The sequence below is a fragment of the Callithrix jacchus genome, chromosome 1 (assembly GCF_049354715.1).
Source record: "Callithrix jacchus isolate 240 chromosome 1, calJac240_pri, whole genome shotgun sequence".
In the NCBI taxonomy this organism is placed as follows: Eukaryota; Metazoa; Chordata; class Mammalia; order Primates; family Cebidae; genus Callithrix; species Callithrix jacchus.
In genome coordinates, this window is record NC_133502.1 from 193,608,239 (window position 1) to 193,617,925 (window position 9,687).

A 9,687-nucleotide genomic window follows, 5' to 3' on the forward strand; every position below is an offset into this window, starting at 1 on the left:
TCAAGTGATCTTTCCAATTCAGCCTCCTGAGTAGCTGGGACTGCAGGCACATACCACCATGCCCAAATAATTATTATTTCTGATGAGACAGGGTCTTGGTGTATCATCCAGGCTGGAGTGCAGTGGCAATGATTGTAGCTCACTGCAGCCTGGGCTCAAGTGATTTTCCCACCTCAGCCTCCCAAGTAGCTGGGACTACAAGCTTGTGCCACCATGCCTGGCTAATTTTAAAAATTGTGCTAGTGGAGACAAGGTCTCACTGTGTTGCCCTGGCTGGTCTCAAACTTCTGAGCTCAAGTGATCCACCTCTGTCCTCATAAAGTGCTGGGATTACAGTTGTGTTATTTTTATTTTGAGACTCACTATTTTGCCCTATTTTATTTTGAGTCTCACTATTTTGCCCTGGCTGGACTCAAACTTCATGGCTTAAGCCTCTTCCTGCCTCATTCTCTCAAGTGGCTGGGATTACAGGCAGGTGCCACTGTGCAATCTAAAGCTTTTTAGTGGTTTTCCATGCGCTCCAGTGCTGCCTTGGGCCTCCCCCTGTCCACCCTGAGGCATCTGATGGCAAGTGACCCCACTTCCCCAGCCCCTAAGCTTTATGAACGTCCCTATTAAGGGCCATGGCCAGACCTCAGAGCAGGATGAATGGGAACCCCCTTCTCTGTCAGCTGGGATGGGGCACAAGCTCTCCAGCTCCCTCATACCTAGATGTGAGGAGCTCATTCTCCTGTTAGTTGTGGCAGTCTTGACACCTGTCTTTGAGCAAGGGATAAGTGAGGATTCTGCCCATATGCTGAAATTTAGCATCACAGTTTCTCTTACTTGGTGCAAATAGCACCCTACCCCACCCCAGCCTGCCTAGGCACATAGCATCTCAGGCTCCCACCACAACCTTTGAACGACTCAATGAGATCACAGAACTACAGAAAATATTGCAAGGGAAGGCAGCCACATAAAACTGCTACCTGCAGAGATCTGAGAAGGCTTCCTGGAAGAGGAGGCACAATTTGGGCAGGCAGAGTATTCTACCTTAAAGTCAGGAGCAGACGAAATAGGAGAGCCCTAATAAAGATAACTGTTAGCTTTGCTGGTGTGTGGGTGGCCTCTAGCGGTGATGGCAGAGATTACAGGCTTCCTGGACTTGCTAACTCAGCTGGGCTGCTGAAGGGCTGGCTGCCTGGGACCTGGGAGCTGCTGAGTATAATGATTTGCTTCCCTGAAGGAGAACAAAAGAGCTCAAGGAGAGGCTGGGGGTGGCAACTGGCTGGAAAAGGCTTGGAGTCGTGTGGACAGAGCACCTTGCATTGGAGAAATCAATTAACCTTTCTTTCTTTTTTTTTTGAGGCAAAGTCTCTGTCACCCAGGCTGGAGTGGAGTAGTGCGATCTTGGTTCACTGCAGCCTCCACCTCACAGATTCAAATGATCTTCCCACCTCAGCCTCCAGAGTATCTGGGACTACAGGAATGCACCACCACGCCCAGCTAATTGTTGTATTTTTTTCTCGAGACAGGGTTTTGCCGTGTTGCCCACACTGGTTCTCAAACTCCTGGACTCAAGTGACCCACCCACTCGGCCTGTCAATTTGCTGGGATTACACGCTTGCACCATGGCGCCTGGCCTCAGTTGACCTTATTAAAGGATGGAGCAGCTGGACATGGTGGCACACACCTGTAATTTCAGTGCTTTGGAAAGCTGAGATGGAAGGATCACTTGAGTCCAAGAGTTGGAGGCTGCAGTGAGCTATGATGGTGCCACTGAATTCCAGCTGGGCAACAGAGACTCTGTCTCCTAAAAAAAAAAAGCCTCAGGGTGGGATGAGGAGATTCGAGAAAAGCTCTAGCCAATTGTAAATTTAGACTCCTGGGCCCAATTCTCCCATCTCAGCCTTTTTTGGGGAGGTGGGATCTTGCCCTGTCACCCAGGCTGGAGTATAGTGGCACAATCACAGCTCACTGCAGTCTCTACCTCCTGGGCTTAAGAGGTCCTCCCACCTCAGCCTCCTGAGTAGCTTGGACCACAGGCATTCCATACCACACCTGGCTAATTGTTAAATTTGTTGTAGAGATAGGGTTTTAGTGCCCAGGCTGGTCTCAAAGTCCTGGGCTCAAGTGATCCTTGGGCTTTTTTTTTTTTTTTTTGACAGAGTCTCATTCTGTCGCCCAAACTAGAGTGCAGTGGCTCAATGCAGCCTCCGCCTCCTGGGTTCAAGTAATTTTCCTGCCTAGCCTCCTGAATAGCTGGGATTACAGGTATGTGCCACCACACCTGGCTAATTTTTGTATTTTTAGTAGAGACAGGCTTTTGCCATGTTGGCCAGGCTGGTCTTGAACTCCTGACCTCAGCTGATCTGCCCACCTCAGCCTTCCAAAGTGGCTAGGATTATAGGCTTGAACTATTGTGCCTGGCCCCACCTTGGCTTCTTAAAGTGCTGGAATTACAGATCTGAGCCACTGCACCCGGCTTCAGTGTTAAACTTCTTAAATATCATCTACAAGTCTGTCCACCTCTCCCATCACTCATCTGACCTGAGAGGATTTGAATGGAAGTATATTATTGGGAGGTGATTCCAGAAAATGGTGGCACAGAGGAATGGGGCTGTGGGAGGGGAAGGGAAAGAAGCCAGTGAAGGGTGCATTATTAAGCAGGTTACCCCTGTGGGCAACTGAAGCTCAATCCCATTGGGGATCTCTGGGACCCAATGCAGAATGTGCATCAAAGTTATCCCACCCGGCTGGGTGCAGTGGCTCTCACCTGTAATCCCAGGACATTCAGAGACCAAGGCAGGTGGATCACTTGAAGGTACGAGTTCAACACCAATCTGGCCAACAAGGTGAAACCCCAGCTCTACTAAAAACATACGAAAAATAGGGCCAGGCGTGGTGGCTCACACCTGTAATCCCAGCACTTTGGGAGGCCGAGGCGGGTGGATCACGAAGTCAAGAGATCAAGACCATCCTCGTCAACATGGTGAAACCCCGTCTCTACTAAAAATACAAAAAAATTAGCTGGGCACGGTGGTGCGTGCCTGTAACCCCAGCTAGTCAGGAGGCTGAGGCAGGAGAATTGCCTGAACACAGGAGGTGGGGGTTGCGGTGAACCGAGATCACGCCATTGCACTCCAGACTGGGTAACAAGAGCGAAACTCCATCTCCAAAAAAAAATACAAAAAATAGCCGGGTATAGTGGTGCACGCCAGTAATCCCAGCTACTTGGGTGGCTGAGGCATGAGGATTGCCTGAACCTAGGAGGTGGAGGCTGCAGTGAGTCAAAACTGTGCCACTGCACTCCAGCCTGGGTAACAAAGTGAGAGTCTGTCTCAATAAATAAATAAATTAATTAAAGCTATCCCACCTAAGGGGCAAGGAAGCGAGGTACTTACCACCCAAAGTAGTTTCCCTCACAGGCTGGGTCTGCTGAGTGGGTAGGGGGATCCACTTTGTAGCTCTGCACTTGCCCTGTACATTGGATAAGGGACTTCTGAAGCCAAAATAAGGTCCCCAGGCTGAGCCTCAGGTGCTGACCATGAGCATCCTTTCTGTAGAGGTGAGTGCCAATGGGCTGTGGGTGGGGCACCAACAGGGTGGATTACACCCTATGTATCAATCTTTTCTCACACTGCTATAAAGATACTACCTGGCTGGGTGAGGTGGCTCATGTCTGTCATCTCAGTACTTTGGGAGGCCAAGGCAGGCAGATCATGAGGTCAGGAGATCGAGACCATCCTGGCCAACATGGTGAAACCCCGTCTCTACTTAAGTACAAAAAAATTAGCTGCCGTGGTGGTGCATACCTGTAGTCCCAGCTACTCGGGAGGCTGAGGCAGGAGCATTGCTTGAACCCAGGGGGCAGCGATTTCAGTGAGGTGAGATCAAGCCGAGTGTGAGACTCTGTCTCAAAAATAAATAAATAAGGTTGGGCGCGGTGGCTCATGCCTATAATCCCAACACTTTGGGAGGCCGAGGCGGGTGGATCATGAGGTGAAGAGATCAAGACCGTCCTGGTCAACATGGTGAAACCCCATCTCTACTGAAAATACAGAAAAATCAGCTGGGCATGGTGGTGCACGCCTCTACTCCCAGCTACTCAGGAGGCTGAGGCAGGAGAATTGCTTGAACCGAGGAGGCGGAGGTTGCGGTGAGCCAAGATCGTGCCACTGCACTCCAGCCTGGGTAACAGGAGCGAAACTCTGTCTCAAATAAATAAATAAATAAATCTCACGGTGGCCCATGCCTTTGGGAGGCAGAGGCAGGTGGATCATCTGAGGGCAGGAGTTTGAGACCAGCCTGGCCAACATGATGAAACCTTGTCTCTATTAAAAATTCAAAAATTAGCTGGGAGTAGTGGTGGGCATCTGTAATCCCAGCTACTTAGGAGGCTGAGACAGAAGAATTGCTTGAACCTGGGAAGGGGAGGTTGAAGTAAGCCAAGATGGCGACATTGAACTCCAGCCTGGGTGACCAGAGAGAAACTGTCTCAGTTAAAACAAAAAAAAAAATACTACTTTAGACTGGGTGATTTATAAACAAAAGAGATTTAATTGACTCACAGAGAGGCCTCAGGGAATTTACAGTCATGGCAGAAGGCAAAGGGGAAGTAACTCATGTCTTACAGGGTGACAGGAGAGAGAGTGAGCAGGGAAAACTGCCACTTTATTTTTGAGACAGTCTCGCTGTGTCACCCAGGCTGGTGTGATATCGGCTCACTGCAACCTCCACTTCCCAAATTAAAGTGATTCTTCTGCCTCAGCCTCACGAGTAGCTAGTACCATAGGCGTGCACCACCACATCTGGCTAGTATTTGTGTTGCTAGTAGAGCTGGGGTTTCACCATGTTGGCCAGGCTGGGAAACTGTCACTTTTTTGTTTTGTTTTGTTTTTTTTGAGACAGAGTTTCGCTCTTATTGCCCAGCCTGGAGTACAATGGCGAGATTTTGGCTCACCACAACCTCCCTCTCCCGGGTTCAAGCTATTCTCCTGCCTCAGCCTCCCGAGTAGCTGGGATTACAAGCATGCGCCACCACGCCTGGCTAATTTTGTATTTTTGGTAGAGACAGGGTTTCTTCATGTTGGGTTCTCCATGTTGGTCAGGGTGATCTCGAACTCCCGACCTCAGGTGATCTGCTTCAGCCTCCCAAAGTGCTGGGATTACAGGCGAGAGCTACCATGCCCGGCCGGAAACTGACACGTTTAAAACTATCAGATATCGCGAGAACTTCACTATTAAGAGAACAGCATGGGGGAAGTGCCCCATGACAATCACCTCCAATCCCTCGACACTTGGGGATTAAAATTCTAGATGAGATTAGGCTGGGGACACAGAGCCAAACCATATCACCTTGCAAATCTATGTGGGCATTGCTCCGGTCCAGCTCCAGCTCCTGTGGGCTGTCAAAACCCACTCCTCCCTCTGTGTCTTCCCCTCCTACCACCACACATGGGTAAGCAGTGAGGTGACGGGAGTTGACCAAGAAGAACCCAACAGTGCACAAGTGGGAATCCCTGGGCAGCCAGAGCCCAAGCTGTGGGAGCAGATAAGACTGTTCCAGGCAGAATGCAGGTAGTGGCAGCAGAACTCACTTTTTTTTTTGAGAGAGAGTTTCGCTCTTGTTACCCAGACTGGAGTGCAATGGCTGGATCTCGGCTCACTGCAACCTCGGCCTCCTGGGTTCAAACAATTCTGCCTCAGCCTCCCGAGTAGCTGGGACTACAGGCGTGCACCACCATGCCCAGCTAATTTTTTGTATTTCTAGTAGAGACGGGGTTTCACCATGTTGACCAGGATGGTCTCGATCTATTGACCTCGTGATCCACCCGCCTCAGCCTCCCAAGGTGCTGGAATTATAGGCATGAGCCACCGCGCCCGGCCTCAGAACTCACTTTTAGTGAACAACACTTACTAAATGCCAGATGCTGGGCCAACAATTTACACAGCATCTCATTTGTTCCTGGCAACAGGTCTATGGAGTAGGTTTGATTGTCGTCTCAGTTTTGCAAGAAGGCAACAGGGGTTCATAAAGATTCAAAACCAGCTCTGCCTGCCTCGAGAACATTTGCTCTCAGACATTGGACTAATAATAAAACAAGAGGGTTTGCAGGGGCACAGTTGTCTAAGCACAGCTGCCGCCTTTCCCCTAGGAGTCCTTCAAGGGTCCGGTGACCTGTATACTTCCTAGTCATCATCTGAGGGTAGGCGCTTACTGAATGCATATCCACAAAGTAGATCATAATCACAAAGAAACCAACATTCCCCCATATCCCCAAGACCACGGGGCCCAGCACCGGGTCTTCATAGCTCAGCCATACCCGGGGATTTTCAGGAAAGCCCCATTCGCGTCCTGGTGGGCGATGCGGTGGAGTTGTGTTGGGAGGGGGTTACCCCCAGTTCAGAAGTGCATCAAGTCCGAATATCCCATCCAGGAGGCGCAGGAAGCAACCTTAGCACGCAAAACAAAGCAGCCCGCGGCCGCGTTCACCGCAGGCTTGGCTGGCTGGGGGTTCGGGAATTTCCGAGGGTCTCGGCCTCCCTCACGGTGGGCTCAGCCGCGTGCCTGGCGCCCCTCACCGGGCTTTCAAGCGCTCTCGTTGGTGCAGCTAGAAAACTCGCAGAGATTGGAGCCTAGAAAAGGCGGGCAAAGTTCCTTTTGATAAGTTATGAATGGGGAGAAAGTGTTTGTAGAACTCATTGTTAAAAGCACGGAGCCGGAGATTCGGCCGGCGCCCAGCCAATCGGAGCCCGGAGGCTATTTTGAAATCGCTCCGGTCTCAGCCAATAGGCGTGCAGGAGGCGAATCCCCGCGCCAGCACCGACCAATGAACACAGCGCTATGCTAAGTAGTCGGGGGCCCGGCCCCTCCGACTGTCAGCGGGTTAAAGATGGAGCCGGCAGGCTAGGGGCCGCCACGAGGTGCCGGGTCGTCTGGATGGGGACTTTGGGGGCAGACGATGGCCGGGATTCTCCTCCATCTAACCTTCCGCTTCCTGACCGGGCCCTGGGCGGAAGGGGTGTCTGCGTGAGTAGCCAGGTCTAAGGAGGGGATCCTGGGTTGGGCGGCCCTACCCGGCGGGTCGGGCGGAGGGGCGCGGCCGGGATTCCGGGCGCCCTCTTTGGGGCAGGGAACTCTAGAAGGCCGGGGAGCCCCCATCCTCTGCTCCGCTCTGGGCCTCCGGGCAGAAGAATGTGTTAGAACAGAACCCGGAGCTTATCTCGTGCGGGGCAAGGGACCAGGGATGGGGTTGTCAGCTAGAAGGGGCGCGTCGTCCCGGGTTGGGGCCGCCCTTTTTCTTCCGGAGCCAAGGCAAGCGTCTGGGCGCAGGGTCGTCGGACTGTACCCATCCCGCTCTGGGCGCTAGCAGGCTTCGGACTGCGGCTAAGCGCGGGTCCTTCTTTGTGTGTGCGCTCTCTCCCCTGCGTAGCCCCGTAGCTCCTGCTGCGGGATTGGAACTACCCCGTAGTCTGGGGTTTCTCTTCCACCTCAATCGGGAGCGTTCTGTGATAGGCCTGGGTGTCCTGGGTTCTGAAGACCTCAAGGACGCACCCCGCTGCGGTCTCCTTCCCTGCCCGGATGGACTGGACAGGGGCTCTGGCCCCACCCACCTATCCATGGTTGAGCTTCCCGCCCTGAATGTATTGGGGGTGGTGGGATCCCCCCTGCTGGCCGCAGGTGCTCTGACTAGGTTGCACTACTGTGCTCTGAGAAGCAGTGCAATGATATTGTCAAAGCATCTGGGACCAGCCTTGGGGACTTCCCTCCCCACCACCCTCACCTCCCACTCCCCAGGCAGGGCCCCTTGGGCTTGCAGGCTCTCCCCTCCCCCTGCCCAGTTCCCTCTCTTCTCCATGGAAACCTGAGATTCTAGCCAGGCCTGGGCCTCTAGGGTCAGAGGGCACCCTTCCCCCAGGCAGAGGCCCCGCCCCAGCCAGCCTGCATTCCAGGTCTTAGATCCCCACAGACCACCATGGGGGAGGTACTGGCAGGCCTGCCTGATACTCTTTCCCTGTTGCACTACTGTGGGCCACTGGAAAGCAGTGCAATGATGAAAGGGCATCGGTCAGGTACCGCCTGCTACCCTGGGAGGGGGAAAGGGGGCTTGCTGCCTCACTCTACTTTCCAGTTGAGAAAGTTGAGGTGCCTAGAGGGTAAGTGTTTCCACTGGTTAGGCACAGATGTGAAGCTGGACTGGATCCTTCATCAGAGGATCAGGTGGGTGCAGAGCTGGAGGATCATCTCTAAGCTCTCCATCCTGGTCATGGCTGGACAGGTACATGGGCAGACCCCCCATATTCTGAAAAACTCTTGTTTGAAGGTCTTTCCACATTGGGTCCCTGAGTAAGACTGGGAACTCCAGGCCTGGTCAAGGTCTTAGGGGAAATACAGGCCCACTCCTTTGCATGGAAGATCTTTCTGGGCCTGGCTTGGACCCAGTCCTTGCTGGAAACTTGAATAGGGCCAGGCTCTGGAGAGAATGTTGTTCTAGTTGGCAGCTGGGGAGGGGGTTAAGGCAGGCCTTCCAGGAGGCAGCCTTCACCCCAGGGCATCAGTAATATTTAGACTCAGCTGGAGCAGTACTATGTGAGATGGATGGGTGGACCAGGGATACAAAGTCTGCAGATGATGCCCACCAACCATGCCAGTTTGTTTTCTTACAGAGTGGTGTGCACTGAGCCTGCAGGAGGGATTGAGAGGTGTCTAGCATGCCAACCCTCCCCGCTGGAATGGAGGGTTGGAGCTGAACTTCCAAGGAGCCTAACCCCAGGCATGCTTGCGTGACCACCTCTGCCATCAAGACCTGACACAGTGCAAAAGGTTTCTATGTGTCCAGTGACAGTCATTCAAATCTTCTTTAGAGGAAGCCTAGGTTTCCAGATGAGCTTTTGGGAGGTCCCCTCACCCCTAGCTAGACACAGTGGGACACTGCTTCACCCCACCCTGGGAAGAGAAGCCCTGGCACCCATGGGAGGAACAGGGGCAATGACACATGCTCCTTGGCTTCCTAGTCCTGATCCCTTGGGGATCCTTGATCCCAGGGTCATCTGACAGATCCATCCTCCCTTCCTCTGAGCTCCAGGGCCACCCCTCAGTCCTATGCAGATTCCATACCCATTAGCTGGGGACCCCCATGCAGCTGTCTCCTGCTTTTGCTGCAGGGAGACTGAACTCAGAGCACTCCTCCCCGTGGAAGCCTTCCCTGGGCTCCACGGCATTCAGTGTTCCTCCAGCAGAGACTGTTAAATCAAATTTTTCTCCCTGTGGTAGAAGTCTTTATTAGGCTGGGAGCCCCTGAGGACAGAGACAACTGTCATTTTAAAAATCTCTTTTGGCAGTACCTGACAGAGAGGAGGGGTCCAGTACACTTTTTTTTTTTTTTTGAGATGGAGTTTCACTCTTGTTGCCCAGGCTGGAGTGCAATGGTGCGATCCTGGCTCACTGCAATCTCTGCCTCCCGAGTTCAAGTGATTCTCCTGCCTCAGCCTCCCCAGTAGCTGGGATTACAGGCATGCGCCACCACACCCAGCTAATTTTTGTATTTTTAGTAGAGATGGGGTTTCACCATGTTGGTCAGGCTGATCTCAAACTCCTGACCTCAGGTTATCCACCCACCTCGGCCTCCCAAAGTGCTGGGAGGCATGAGCCACGGTGCCTGGCCTACACTTATTAAAAATACAAATAAAGGTATAAAGTGTGAA

At 52.7% G+C, this 9,687-nt stretch overlaps 1 long non-coding RNA gene across 1 annotated transcript; it reads left to right on the plus strand.

Annotated features, from left to right (window-relative positions):
* The first annotated feature begins 6,863 nt into the window (after positions 1-6,863).
* Positions 6,864-9,687, plus strand: LOC144577519 (uncharacterized). The gene is made up of 2 exons (XR_013521660.1): positions 6,864-7,012; positions 8,650-9,687. It is a non-coding gene; the product is annotated as an uncharacterized LOC144577519 (long non-coding RNA).